Here is a 15,471-nt window from a genome sequence, read left to right as displayed (position 1 = left end):
CAGTGGCAGGACCAAGTCACAAACTGCAATCATGGAGCCTGGTCCAGAACGCAGACCTCCTGACTCATATTACAGTGCTACTGCCACTGCACTTCCAGAGACTTAATACATCCTTGATGAATTCTTTCAACAAGCATGGTATCATAGTTAGGACGAGGAGGTACAAAAATAAATAAAATAAAGTTCTGGCTCTCATCATCTGCTCCTCCTCGAGAGTTCACCCCCACCCCGAAGAGTAGGTTAGATTCCACTGCTCCTTTGTGCTTTTATAATGCTCGTGTGTTATTTCTTTTTTTTTTTTAATTAAATGTTCTTTTTCTGTCTTTTTTATTTATTTTATTTTTTGGCTGCGTTGGGTCTTCGTTGCTACATGCGGACTTTCTGTAGTTGCTGCGAGAGGGGGCTACTCTTCATTGCGGTGCACAGGCTTCTCATTGCGGTGGCTTCTCTTGTTGTGGAGCACGGGCTCTAGGCGCGTGGGCTTCAGTAGCTGTGGCGCACGGGCTTAGTTGCCCCGCAGCATGTGGGATCTTCCTGGATCAGGGATCGAACCCATGTCCCCTGCATTGGCAGGCGGATTCTTAACCACTGCACCACCAGGGAAGTCCCGTGTGTTATTTCTTTCACGACATTTTACGCATTGTATTATACCTGTTTCTTAATATGTCCATTTCTTCCACACACATGTACCGTGAGGACCTCATAGACAGGATCTTGTTCTCGCCACCCCAGAACCTCACACAGTGCCTGGCACATAGAAGGGGCTCAGTAAATCTTTGCTGAATGAGTAGATGAGTAGCTGGTCCTGTGCTCCTTGGCCCCCTTCATTCTGCTGGCACAAACTTATGTAGTATGTGACCACATATATCCCAAGTTAAATCTGGAAAGCTGGTATGTCCACACTGTGATTAATGGCATCACTGGGAGTGTGGATGAAATAGAACAGCATCCAGGAACCTAAGAGAGCAATTCCATTCCCTCTTCCTACAGACCCATACCAAAGTGGAGATTTGATTCAAGTAAAACAACAAAAGTTGGTTTCATGTTGAATGTATTTAATAAAGCGGGATGTTTAAAACTGAACAATTTAGGGACTTCCCTGGTGGCGCGGTGGTTAAGAATCCACCTGCCAATGCAGGGGACATGGGTTCAAGCCCTGGTCCGGGAAGATCCCACAAGCTGCAGAGCAACTAAGCCCATGTACTGCAACTACTGAGCCTGCGCTCTGGAGTCCGCGAGCCACAACTACTGAGACGGCGTGCCTCGACTACTGAAGCCCAGGCGCCTAGAGCCCGTGCTCCACAACAAGAGAAGCCACTGCAATGAGAAGCCCGTGCACTGCAACGAAGAGTAGCCCCAGCTCGCCGCAACTAGAGAAAAGCCTGCCCACAGCAACGAAGACCCAACACAGCCAAAAATAAATACATTAATTAATAGAAATAAATAAATAAACTGAACAATTCAGAAAACTCTCTTTTACTTTATTTCATCCACAAGTAGCCAATCTTGGGTTTAAACAGTGTGGTCTTTTTCCAAGGCCAGGTTGTTTTCTTCTCATATGCTTCATTTTGGTTTTGCCAACAAGGTAAAAGAAGCAGTTAGGAGAATGAGGTGCATATTTAAAGCTAAGTTGTTGCTGAACCAACCCAGAGACAGAGGAATCTTAATAAAACTCATCTATGTTCTTTTTCATTAAAAAATCATCACAATGGACCTGTAAAGCAGAGTCTTGGGAGTCTCCGTAGTCAGCTCAGCCTGGGCTATGCACAGGGGACAGGAAGATGATAGCAGACAGCTCTCCTCCCACCCCCATTGTCCACTGTGTGACTCTGAGTCCCAGCTCTTGGATGCAGCTTGGGGAGACGCAGTTCCAATATCTGTTCCAGTTTCAAATACAGAGCCAAACTGGGAGATAAGCAGAAATGTCATAGAGAGGCTCGGAATCAAGATGGCGGAGTAGAAGGACGTGGAGCTCACCTCCTTTCACAAATACATCAAAAATACATCTACATGTGGGACAATTCTCACAGAATACCTATTGAATGATGGCAGAAGCCCCCAGACACCTGAAAAGCCAAGAAAGATCTCCATGTAACAGGGTAGGATAACAGAAATGTCCCAGAAATCTGATAAGGATTTTGTAGTGGTTTGCAAACAATTCCTTAGTCAAGCCCTTTTGGGTCAAAAGCATATCTCCACATATGTGGATCATGTGTGCTAGTCTATTCTTGTCTCTGGAGATTGCTTATGTTTGTTTCATCCCCTCCGTGGACATTCAACCTGCTGTCAGTCCAGCCCAGAAAGAAATTAGGGTCAGTTTGATAAAAGAGTGAGTGTGTATATGTATGTATGCATGCGTGCTCCTGCATGTGCGTGCGTCCGTGCCTGTGTGTGAGAGAGCAGGACAAACAGTGAGAGAGAAAATTCTGACTTCATCACAAAGCCAAATTGAAATTCTTTCTCTTAGCTATTTCTTGGATAGTTTTCCACTCTTCCTGCCTTCAAGAGGGTGGATAATTCAAAGTGGACCCAATAGTTCCTCCTAACTGTTCACCACACACCTGCATTCTCAAGGGCAAAATGAAGTGCATTCAACTGGTTCAAATTTGTAGGGGCCATATGTAGTACCAAATAAGTGAAGATTTTAGAACTGGATTCACATAATGAGTAAATGCAGATTATCTAAGCCCCGAAGTAGATTATTTGAGTCTGAATTGCCCACTTCGGCTATCTACACAGATTCAGCACCTTCCCTCTGAAAAACAGCAAATATATATATATAAAATACCTATTTTATATATATATATATATATAATGTATACAAACATCTGTATACAAACTAGAAAATATATACATAATTTATAAATCTAAATACATGGGAGCATCAGGATATCAGTGAAATTTTCAGTCAAATATGAAAATGGCTACAATTTTCAAAAAACATGCCTGTGCTATCTGCATAATTACCCCCATGTTCCACAAGACTGGTGTAGTTATATAAATATATTTATATACCACTCTATATAAATCTACAAACACATATACACATTACGTATGCCACTAATATATAGAAACCTATGTATGTTTATATGCTGAGATATATGGGGATTCATAGGCACATTTATATTATTTAGTTTATTAATTCATTTATTAGATTTGTATTAGACGTGTCTATTTTGGTTTATTATATGGTGAGAGTCTGACCTCACATAGCCCTGCCCTCCCTCTTTCCATATTCCTGGCTGCCAGGAGGGCTTGTGCCCTAAGGCCTGGGAATACTTAGCTCCTTCTGTAAACTGGGGGAAAGGTCAATCGTGGCCTGAATGAACCCATAAATACTGCCCCATCTCCTGGAATGCTCATACTAGGGCTGTCATCTATACACTATCTTCCCTAATACTTTTTAAAATAAATTTATTTATTTATGTATTTATTTTGGCTGCATTGGGTCTTCATCGTTGCGCATGGGCTTTCTCTAGTTGCGGCGAGCGGGGGCTACTCTTCATTGCAGTGTGCAGGCTTCTCACTGGGGTGGCTTCTCTTGTCACGGAGCATGGGCTTTAGGTGCGCGGGCTTCAGTAGTTGTGACACGCGGGCTCAGTAGTTGTGGCTAGTGGGCTTAGTTGCTCCACGGCATGTGGGATCTTCCCAGGCCAGGGCTCGAACCCGTGTCCCCTGCATTGGCAGGCGGATTCTTAACCACTACGCCACCAGGGAAGTCCCTCCCTAATAATTTTTTTATGTAAACGGGGACAGTCCTATAATAGACCTGCCCTCTCTCTTGTGATGAGGAAAGAGACGATGGTGGGGGGAACTATGGATTCCTGTTTCTACCCAGTTTAAATATAACTGAGAGTCTGGATACAAGTGACAGGTAACCACTCTGCCCCTATGCTTACACTATTTGAACTAACCACATAGTGAGCTGAACAGTGTAGGCAATCAAATTTGGGCCCCATGACCCTGTTTGGGTGTCTTTACTAATCACCAAATCCCCACATCACCCATGCCACCCAGTGGTTCTTATCCCTGGAGACACATTAGCACCTGAGGAGCTTTTAAAAAATACCAGTGCCTGGGGCCCACTCCACATCAGCTGAATATATACATCTGGGTGTAGACATCATTACTGTTTAACAGTTCCCACGGGTGGTTCTGATCCACAGTGAGGGTTGAGAGCCACTTATTCACACTGACCTGATTCAGTATAAACCAGAGACGTATCCCAGGAATTGGGGACTAGTAGACAAACAGGGTGATTCTAAACAAACCAACAAACAAAAAACAAAGTAAGGCTCCTTTCACAGAGCCCTTCTCATCGTGTTAAAATATAGGCTCACATAGATACAGCCAAAGAAATTGGGCTGGGAGCGTGGGGATGCTTGTCTTTTAGGAACCTCACATTTGGGAACCCATTCCCAAAGTACTTACAAGGAAAACTGGGACATGTGTGTGCGCGTGTGCGCGTGCGCATACACACTCATCCACACATACGCGCCATGTGACCGCAAGCAACTTAAAACAAAAAAATTTTAATTGAATTTCGGGGCCTGGGGAAGATCTGAACCTATAATTATTCCTTAGCAAATTTGCTGAACACAGGGTTTCCTTCCTCTGGGACGAGATGAGACGGGTAGCATAATGAACCCTCTTTCATTAAAAAATAAAATGTTTTAGGATAATCATATTCTTCCAAGTTACATTATTTTCTTTTTAAAGAAAGGAAGGATGGTGAGAAAATGTCAATTTTCAAATGCCCAGCGTTAGGCTGCCACAAATGGCCTCATTTCTCATTCAACCCTCTAGATTCAAATTTAGATCCTTAAGGGAGAACTCGAGTCCCTGCATTATTCCCAGTAGGAAGCTAACTTTTTCACCCTAGCTCTATTCTCAGTTCTCTTAAAAGCAACAGACAGATTCAATGTCAATTGATTCCAGCCAAGCAAAGCTGCAGGAGGGGAGCGGAAGGTGAGGCACCAAAACAGAGACTCTTTGCCCAGCAGCTCTCTGACCTAATTTGATTGGATTCTCCAGGAAAGAAGTGCACTGTTCATGTTGCCCACCATACAGTTCTTCCCCGGTTCCTTAGGAGACATTTGGGTTGTGGATATAGAGGCAGAGGTGGGGAAATAGCCACCTGGATCCTAGGACTATGGAGGGGGATGGGGGAAATGCAGAGGGAGGCACATGCTCTAATGCACAGAAAATGTCTCTCTTCAGAAAGGGGAACAGGGCTTCCCTGGTGGCGCAGTGGTTAAGAATCCGCCTGCCAATGCAGGGGACATGGGTTCGAGCCCTGGTCCGGGAAGATCCCACATGCCACTGAGCAACTAAGCCTGTGCGCCACAACTACTGAGCCTGTGTTCTAGAGCCCCCGAGCCACAACTACTGAGCCTGCGTGCCACAGCTGCTGAAGCCCGTGAGCCTAGAGCCCGTGCTCCGCAACAAGAGAAGCCACCGCAAGGAAAAGCCCACGCACTGCAACGAAGAGTAGCCCCCGCTCGCCACAACTAGAGAAAGCCTGCGCGCAACACCAAAGACCCAACACAGCCAAAAAACAAACAAATAAATAAATAAATATTTTTTAAAAAGAAAGGGGAACAAAACAAAGATGTCCATGAAACTAGGGGGACCTGAGTTCTACTTCTCAATGGGATCTGCATGTATTGGTGGCCCTGGGGGACAGTCAGTGATCAACCACCAGGGTAAATATGAGACATCCAACTCAGGACGTTTCTTTTTAATTTTGTTATTTTCATTTTCTTTGAATCCTATTTTCTCTGCTACTGCTTCTGGGTCCAACACCCCTAATGCTCAAATTTCTGCATTTAATGGAGATCTCTTTATTCAAGGGAATGAGTAATATATTGGAAAATCTAAATGTAAATTCTATTTTTCTCAACCTTTTCCTACCCATTTCCCTGACGAAAAAGTAAAGATATAAAGCAGCTAAAACCTATTACTGTTGTTGATTTCACACCAAAAATGACCTGTGATGGGATGTGTCTGTACTCCGAAGTGCAGGTATAGTGGCTACTTGTACAGCTTCTTTAGCCACTTAAAATACATTACAGCCCTTTCCCTAGGCCGTGTAAACCTATGTTCTCACAGCTAAAAGGGAAACATCTACACTTCAAGCTACACGTAGACACACACACACACACGCACACACAAACTGCTGCACCAGAACATTCACCCGCCGTGGCTGAACGAAAAACTGGAGCCTGGAAGTCTACCAGTGGGGAGGGACCTCTCAGTCAACAGCCTAGAGAGCTTTGCCCTGGCCAGGTCTACACCTGCCTGGGGAGAATTTTGGTAATTTTAATAAAACCAAATTAAATCCTAAAGTAAGACTAGTTGGTGATTCAGTAGGAATGGCCCCAGACCATTATGGAGTGGCTATAAAATAAAAATTATAGATGGATAAGAATAGGAGCAAAGCAAATAAAATCATTTTAATGGAGGAGAGAGGGAACATGGCAGAGAAGAGGAAAAATTACCAAGTATGGAGAAGGAGGTTGTTGACAGGATTCTCCAGGGGAAGAAGTTTTTGAGATGGGGGCCTGCAGAGGACAGAAAAGAAGATTGGCACTGATTCTGAGACCTGTGCTTTTATGAGCAAAGAGGAGAGGATGCTTGAGTAAAAACGCCTCCCGACCCAAGCAGGGCAGAGGCAGAGGCCTGTGGTGTTGCAGAAGGTGGAGGGATGTGGTGGCAGAGGGGAGCAAGCCAGGGAAATCCTGGCTCTCAAGGAACTTTTCTTTTAATCAGGGGAACAAGTTTCACTGTAAGACACTCTGCTGGGCACTTGATGTGCACGTTTTGCTCTGTTCTCATGACATCCGGTGAGATAAATAGTCTATTACTCAATTCAGATTTGGAAGCTGAAACTCAAAGGGTTAAGTAACTTGCCCAAGGTCAAAAAGCTAGAATGTTGAGGATCTAGGATTTGAACCCATGTCTGGCTCACTCCAAAGCTCACATCACCATGTTCTTTCTAACACTGTGCAAGAGACTGAATATAATGTCGATGTTTCCCAAAAAGATACGGATCTGGAAGGATGCTCAGCATCAGTCCGTCCAGCCAGCTGCTCCTTATGCTAAATCCCTGCCCTCCTCCTTGGAGCCTCTTCCCTCACCTGAGAACTACCGTGGGCAGGGCCTCTCTGGCTGCGATTGGCTTCTCTCTCCCCCACCACCCATTCAGGAGGAGAAGACATCAAAGATTGTGGCAGGACCATAAAGAGAGGGAGGGGGTTAGAAGGGAGCCACCCTGGGCTTGTAAACTGGGCGGGGGTGGGGACCCACCCATTTGTCAGGCGATGCTGCATCTCACTTTCCCCAAAAACTGAGATCTCAGCTTTTGCCTCAGGGCATGGCACTTAAGCAAAGTTCGGGTGGCCAGGGCGAGAGGCAGGGTGGTGGTGGTGGGCAGGGGGTGGCGTGGGGGGCGGTGATTGGAGTCATTCTGACATAGAAACAGTGCCACCTCTCCACTCCTACCTTGTGAGGCCAAGACACTCAGGTGGGTTCATTTGAGACCTTGGTTGTAGTTTCAGTTCTGCTGCCCCATGGCCGTGAGGAACTTCTTCCTGTCTCCTCAGCCTCTTTACCTTGTTCTGGGGTAAATCATCACTGGCACCCCCTTTACCTTGCTGAGTGGTTCACTGGAGACCACATGGTGGAGGCAATGCACACGGCCCAGCAGAATTCCCTGGGCCACAGCCAGGCTACAGTTCTTGAAGGACAGCTAGACACCAAGAGTACCTGTGGTCTCCCAGTCACCATCTCCTCCTACCATCACAGCAAACCAGAGCCTCCAAACTCTTTTTGGGTGATGCCTGAACCTGCAACAGTCCTACAAATTCAGTAAAAATGCCTGTGTCTTAGATCTGCGTGCAGCCACTTCCATTAGCCTGGGAGCTTCTCTAGGACAGAAATCAAGTCTTGTCCCCAGAGGATTCCTCCACTGAACGGAGAGCTCTGCACGCAACTGGGGCTCTTGAAATGGAGTCAGCAAAGTCCACATGGGTCAAGAAGTCCACGTTCTCCTAGGCAAACTGGAGAATCACAATTAAAACTCTCTCTTCCTCCCGATCATATTCACCATAGAACTGCTTTTTTCTGCATCACCGTAATTATCAACAAGCATTTATTAAAGATTGTTAAATAGGGTGCTGTGCTTGGTGCTTGATATGACAGATATCACAGGTCCTGCCATCAGGAGACATGATATAGACATTTAAAAATATACAAAGTATTGGGAGAGCATGGGCTCTGGGTCACAAGTGCCTGGGTTCAAAGCTCAGCTCTGCCTCTTTCCAGTCGTGAGACATTGAATAAATCCTGTAACTACTCTGTACCTCTCTTTCCTCATCTTTTTTTTTAATATATAAATTTATTTATTTATTTATTTTTGGCTGCATTGGGTCTTCATTGCTGCTCACAGGCTTCTCATTGCGGTGGCTTCTCTTTTGTTGTGGAGCACGGGCTCTAGGCACGCGGGCTTCAGTAGTTGTGGCACGTGGGCTCAGTAGTTGTGGCTCACGAGCTCAGTAGTTGTGGCTTGCGAGCTTTAGAACACAGGCTCAGTAGTTGTGGCACACTGGCTTAGTTGCTCCGCAGCACGTGGGATCTTCCCAGACCAGAGCTTGAACTCGTGTCCCCTGCATTGGCAGGCGGATTCCTAACCATTGCACCACCAGGGAAGTTCCTCTTTCCTCATCTTTGAACGGAGAAGACAAAAAGCCCTACCACACAGGGTTGATGTGGTGAGTAACTTAGAGGATGCACACACAGCACTTAGTATAGTATCTGACACATAGCAAGCACTCAACAAGGTAGCCATGGGAACCAGCAAAGTTTCTGAGTGGAAAAGTGGCATGATTAGGGCCATGTTTTAGGAAGACAAATCTTGCAACAGTGTTTAGGATGGTTACCAGGGAGAGAATTGAAGGAGAGGAGTTCTTTTACAACAGATAAAGCTTTTACAACAGATAAAGCAAAAAGGCAAGGACAGCCTGAATCAGAGCAGAAGGAAACAATAGCTGTTCATACTCTTGGAGCCTTGACCTCTCAGAGAGACCGTGAGCAACCAGTATTATTCAAAAGCTGACGTGAGAAGAAAAGGCCAGTGAAGTCGGTGCTATTTAGGCTGAAGAAGCCTGAAAATCATGAATTCTGTTTATAAACTAGTGAATGGATATTACACTGGAAGCTTCTAGACAGCTCTCCAAATCCCATATAGATATAAGTATAGATATAGATAGCCCTACCCCCACTCCCACTAACACAAAACTAGTTGGGACAGTAGCAAAAGAGATTATATTGGGCCTAAGATAAAGTTAACAACAGACAGGTGGATGGAACACTGCCTTGGGCTCCTGTTGCTCTGATATCTTTAAGGACTGGGCATCCAAGTACATGCTGACAGTACGGCCTACAGGTGGGGACCTGGACATAGTAGCTGCTGGAGTTTCCTTCTAAATCAGACTGCTTAGAACATCCAAAATTTCGTGAACAAAATATTATCAAGCTCGCAGATGATGGCATGTCTTTCCCAGTTTTCTTAATATTTTCTTGACCTTGCAGTTAGATACAGTTTTTTAGACCTCATTTCTTTTGGGGCCCATGCCAAGACCATCTTACCCTGACCCTCTGAGCTAGAGACACTTCTGTGACTTCATTAGAAACTTTGTATTCCCCACCTTGGAAATCCTTCAGAAAGGGCTCCCTCACTCTTTTTTTCCTTGTTGGACACAGATCTTCAGCCCCCTTGCAACCATCACTAGACTTTAATCAGGTGCCAACTGTGTCACTGACTAGTTCTATAACCTTGAGGAAATCACATGAAGTGCTCTGGACCTCAGTTTCCTCGTCTGTCAAATGAGGGTAAGAATTCCAAGCACACAAGGCTATTGTATGATTAGAAATGAAAGCACGCTGGAACTGTAAAATGCCATTTAAATATTCATTATTATTACTACAATATTTCAGCATTACGAGAAAGAAAAAGGAGGGAGCTGGCAGGAACTCTGACCCCAACCCTCTTTGACTTACACGTTTTGACATTTTTCTAAATCAAACTGCATTTTTTAAATCCTCAGCAAGCTGAAACACTGGTCTTTTCCAAGTGGGTAACACCTGGGCATCTGGTAGGCTGGGCTGAAGTGAGTATTGCGTGTCACCCAAAGGATGGAGATTTAGGGATCTTTCATACATCTGTATGTTAGGTCCTGCCACTGTCACTTCCTAGTTGATTTTAGAGAACTTTTAGCCTCTACCTTCTGAGGAGGAGGCTGGGACAGGACCTAAATCTGGGATGGGAGGGAGTGTAAACTCTGCTCCAGGACGTGCAAATGAGGCCTAGAGGAAATATATCAGAAAACCAGGCACCATCCTTTCCCCTCAGTCCTACCCGTAGTAGTTACAGTAGGATTGGCAGATGTGGGCTAAGGACAGAGGGGGAAGGAGTAGAGCTTCCGTGAGCCATAAGGGCAGTGACTGTGTTGAACTAACTGCGTTTAGAGTCAGGCTGATGGTTGTCTGGCTTCCCCAAGGAATAAACAGTAATACCCCTGATCATCCCTCAACATCAGAAAGCAATCATTAGTGTCCGGCTCCTTCTCTCCCTTCCTCAAGAGTAAGGGTCCAGGCTGGTCCCATTTTGTAGGTAGAAAACTGACTCATTGTGACTGAAGTTAGCTGGGGAGAGGTACCAGGTTTGGAGAAAAGTTCCAGGTGTTTCCAGCTGTTATTTCATTCACAAGCACAGGTTTACCCCATAAAGATCTCTATCCAGCCACAGTGGATGCCTATCTGGATTTTAGCAATGACAACAGTGGCAGGGAGGTGGGATAGCGCATGGGCCCTGTCATAAGAGGGCACAGGGCAGAGCGGAGCAGCTCGGCATCCCTGAGGGGGGTGACGCTCAGGGGACTGGACTAGGTCACCTCTCCCATTTGGAAGCTTCAAGGCTCTGCATTTCCAGTGATTTATCTCTCCACGATTTCCTTGCAACCAATGACAAAGTGCCAAGTCTTTCCCCTTGCTTAGCTTGAGTCTCATGAAATCTAAAAGGAAAGAAAGAAGAACCCTCAGGATGGAAGACTTCTCCCTTCTCCTCCAAATGAGGGAGAGGGGCAGAGGGGAAGCACCTCATTCAAAGCAAGCCTGTTTACCAGCTGCCAGCCCACACCTCCAACAAAATGCCATGGAGAATGATGTCGTGACTCATGGCTTGGCAAGTACCTGGATCATGCCCCAGGCTTCCAGATCCCACACTGGCTCCTCCAGGTCGCTCTGGCTGGATCTCCTTCTCCTCCTCCTTTTCCCCAGAGGCATTCCTCATCTTGCCCTCTCTTCCCCAACCCCTCCTCCCCTCAAATCATTCTATGCAGTGAAAGGTGGGGGTGGGGAAGCAGAGGTAGAATTGGGATTTGACTTAGGGTTAATTTCAGGATCAGGATTAAGGATAGAATTAGGGATAGAGCTACTCTGAGATTGGGTTTAGTCAGTGGACTTTTAGTTGGCAGAGACAACAGAACTCTACTAACTTACATGCATTAAAATCCTAGGGTCAGCCTAGGGTTAGATGTCTTGGTCAGAGGTCCACTTTTTTTTTTTTTTTTAACGTATTTCTTTCTTTCTTTATTTTTGGCTGCGTTGAGTCTTCGTTGTTGTGCGCGGGCTTTCTCTACTTGTGGCGAGCAGGGGTTACTCTTCGTTGCAGTGCGCAGGCTTCTCATTGCGGTGGCTTCTCCTGTTGCAGAGCACGGGCTTTAGGCGCACGGGCTTCAGTAGTTGTGGCACGAGGGCTCAGTAGTTGTGGCTCGTGGGCTCTAGAGCGCGGGCTCAGTAGTTGTGGCGAACAGGCTTAGTTGCCCCATGGCATGTGGGATCTTCCCAGACCAGGACTCGAACCCGTGTCTCCTGCATTGGCAGGCAGATTCTTTTTTTTTTTTTAATTTTTTAAATTTATTTATGGCTGTGTTGGGTCTTCGTTTCTGTGCGAGGGCTTTCTCTAGTTGTGGCAAGCGGGGGCCACTCTTCATCGCGGTGCGTGGGCCTCTCACTATCGCGGCCTCTCTTGTTGCGGAGCACAGGCTCCAGACGCGCAGGCTCAGTAATTGTGGCTCACGGGCCCAGTTGCTCCGCGGCATGTGGGAGCTTCCCAGACCAGGGCTCGAACCCGTGTCCCCTGCATTGGCAGGCAGATTCTCAACCACTGCGCCACCAGGGAAGCCCCGGCAGGCGGATTCTTAACCACTGAGGCACCAGGGAAGTCCCAGAGGTCCACTTTTTTTGAAGTCAGATTAGAAGAGTTAGAATCCGGTTTAGAAAATAGGAAATGTCAACATTTAAACAAAGATATACTCAAGAACCACGTCCTAGGAATCTGAGCAAAGTTTTCTGGGAATCAACTACATTCCTAAGGATTGTAGATACCGTAGAACCATTATACCTGTTCCCCAGGCACTGTGCAGTATTGTCTGACTTTACATCGACCTCAGACTTAGAATTTTCTAGTACACCCAAGAGTATTTATTGGATTTCTTCTCCTAATCCCCTCCTGGTCTTATCAAAGGAATTGTTCCTCTGTCCCATCAGCATTGGGAAATAGCTGGGGAAGTAGCTGAAGCACCGGGGCCCTGACATTTGGGTACCTCAGGTGCCATCTTGGCAACGAGGCACAAGCAAAGCATGATGGGGCTTCCCAGACTGAGACATCTGTCAGCAAGCCTCAGGAGACATCTTGTCACCTCAGGCGAAGGACAAGACACATTGCAAGTTCTGAGCTCAATTTCCAAGGACAGGAAAAAAATAAAAGTAGGAGCAACTAGTAGGCCGTAGCAGGGCATGGAGCAGGAAGCTTCCCGGGAAGTCCTGGGGGTCCTCCAGGAGAATTTGGTACATAAACCGAAGTGAGGCCATTGGGTTTCATTCCTAGAAACACACACACACACACACACACACACACACCCCAGCACCTCCTTACGTAAGTTACTCAACCCAGAAAGCTGAAATAGCTGCAGCCCACCAGTACTTTGCAAGCAAAATCTCCTCCATTTGATATGGGCCTCAGTTTCTCTTCTTTCTCTCATGCTTGGAGATCTTCCGGCAGAGGGGCGAGAGGGTTCGAAGCTGGCACAAACCCCACCTCAGCCCTGCCCTCGCCACGAGCAGCAGCAAGAGAGTGATTATCTGCTCTCCCCAAGGCTCAGAGGTAAGGGATTTTTTTTTTTCTTTTAAACATGTCACATCTGGCACATCTGCTTTCCTAGCAATGATGCATCCCAAGGGGTATAATCAACAGTTGGGGCGGGGCCAGGATGCAGGTCTGTACTGACAGAAACCTGAGCCAGAGACGCCGAGAGCAAAACTTAAGAACTCCAACAACTCCCACTCCCATTCTACCGCCAGGGCTGAAGATGAGCTCTCTCCCCGCGCACCTTCCTGCCATACAAGCAGCTGCCCTCCTCACATGCCAGACCTATTTTAGGGCAGGGAGATCGTGAACTCAATGGTGTATTTTGCTTTGGGAAATTATATAATCCTTTCTCTTGTCCAAACTTAAACTTTCCTACTGGAATAAGAAGGGAAGCGGGAAAGATCTGGTCACCCTTCCCCCTGTCACAAATTCAGAAGCCCTGCTAGTGACTTCCCCAGTCTTTCTCCCCTACTCCTAGTAGCTGCCTTCATCTCCCCATTGCTCTAACCCCTTATTCTTTCCAAGCCCAATTCCTCACTGCAGGGAAAAATCTTCCCATCCTGGACCTAGTATTTCAAAGGACTACCTAATGCCTCCCAGCAGCCGTTTGATGAAACACCACCAGCACTTCGATCCCTCTGCCCATTGGAACAGCCCTCTCCCTGCCCCCTGCCCCCTGACTATGACTTCTTCACTCAGACACTGCCTTTCAGCTAGGCAAAACTGCTTCCTTCCCTGCAAATGTCTCCCCTTCTACCTTAAAGGTCATTCTTTTCTCTCATCAAAGATACCGTCCTTCAGGAATGAAGACACAGATGTAGAGAATGGACTTGAGGACCTGGGGAGGGGGAAGGGTAAGTTGGGATGAAGTGAGAGAGTGGCATGGACATATATATACTATCAAATGTAACATAGATAGCTAGTGGGAAGCAGCCGCATAGCACAGGGAGATCAGCTCGGTGCTTTGTGACCACCTAGGGGGATGGGATAGGGAGGCTGGGAGGGAGATGCAAGAGGGAAGAGATATGGGGACATATGTATACGTATAGCTGATTCACTTTGTTATACAGCAGAAACTAACACAACATTGTAAAGCAATTATACTCCAATAAAGATGCTTAAAAAAAAAAAAAGATATCATCCTTTCCTTCTCTCTGGTCCTAATCCGCCTCTTCCAAACACTCTCCCACAACCTCTCCTGAAGGAAGTCCTCCGTGGATAAGTCACCCATTTTGCGTCTAGTGGTGTCTCTCCATCCTCCATCACTACCTAGACCTCTGCCCTTATCTCATTATGTCTGCATGTTTGTCATTATCCTGGGTATCACATCGTTCCCATCACACTGCGAGCCTCCCTCTCCTGCTCTGCACACTCCAGTTTCTTGATTCAATAAAGGAAAGTAACTGAGTGAGAGAAAGGCATAGGGTCTAATACCCACTCTGCTCCCGCAAAAAAACATAACCAACATACATATACACACGCGCGCACACACACACACACACACACACACACACAGATACACAAACACACATACATACACAAACACACATACACACCCCAAGTCATCCCAAAGGTGACTGAGCTTGTCAGATATAAGTCATGTTTGTCTTTCAAATGCAACAGTAATTACACGGTATCTTAACTATCTGTGCAAACTGTCAGAGAAAATATATTGGCAATTCAGAGGAAAGAGGAGGGGAAGGTTGGAGCATCCATTGAACACCACCCTCACCTTCTCCGAAGTCATCCAGAGATAGGACAGCACAGAAGGGCAAAGGCGTGCCGGGGCCAGTCCCAACACTTTCAGAGCCTAATGGTTTTTTAGGTGAGATGTGCTATCACAAGCTCCCAGGGAGGAGGGGACATTCAAGATGAATTGCAGGCATCACCAGTCTCATAAGGTGTTGGAAGCAGCAGCAGGAGGGGTTTAGGTTAAATTTTCTGAAGACAGCCTGACAAAACAGAGGCCCCAGAAAGATTGAGTCCTTCCTCTGTGAGTCTGGGAATCATTTGGTCTAACTTTTGGCTTCCAAGCAGAACTACATCCAGACTATTCCAGAAGGCGAGTGATATTTAGAACACCCAATTTTAAATTTAAAACATATTCGTATATTCAAATAAGTCTCTGTGTCTGAGATTAGGATTATGTAACTTCTTCTTACTTATAGCTACAATTCTGGGTGCTCCCCCCCCAGTTGCTACTCTCTCCTAATATTCCTCCCACCCCAGACTGACATTTGCTTTGGCTCCCCTTTTCCTAG

The 15,471-nt window shown here is 46.2% G+C and overlaps 1 long non-coding RNA gene across 4 annotated transcripts in view; it reads right to left on the bottom strand.

Moving 5' to 3' along the window:
- The window catches only part of LOC309609690, a 205,383-nt gene that overhangs the window by 28,134 nt on the left and 161,778 nt on the right, over positions 1-15,471 (bottom strand). The window lies entirely within an intron of this gene.

This window comes from Balaenoptera borealis (genome assembly GCF_965194805.1).
Source record: "Balaenoptera borealis genome assembly, chromosome: 13".
Taxonomy (NCBI): Eukaryota; Metazoa; Chordata; class Mammalia; order Artiodactyla; family Balaenopteridae; genus Balaenoptera; species Balaenoptera borealis.
Note: the sequence above shows the minus strand (reverse complement) of the source record. Positions and strands in the feature narration are given on the sequence as shown.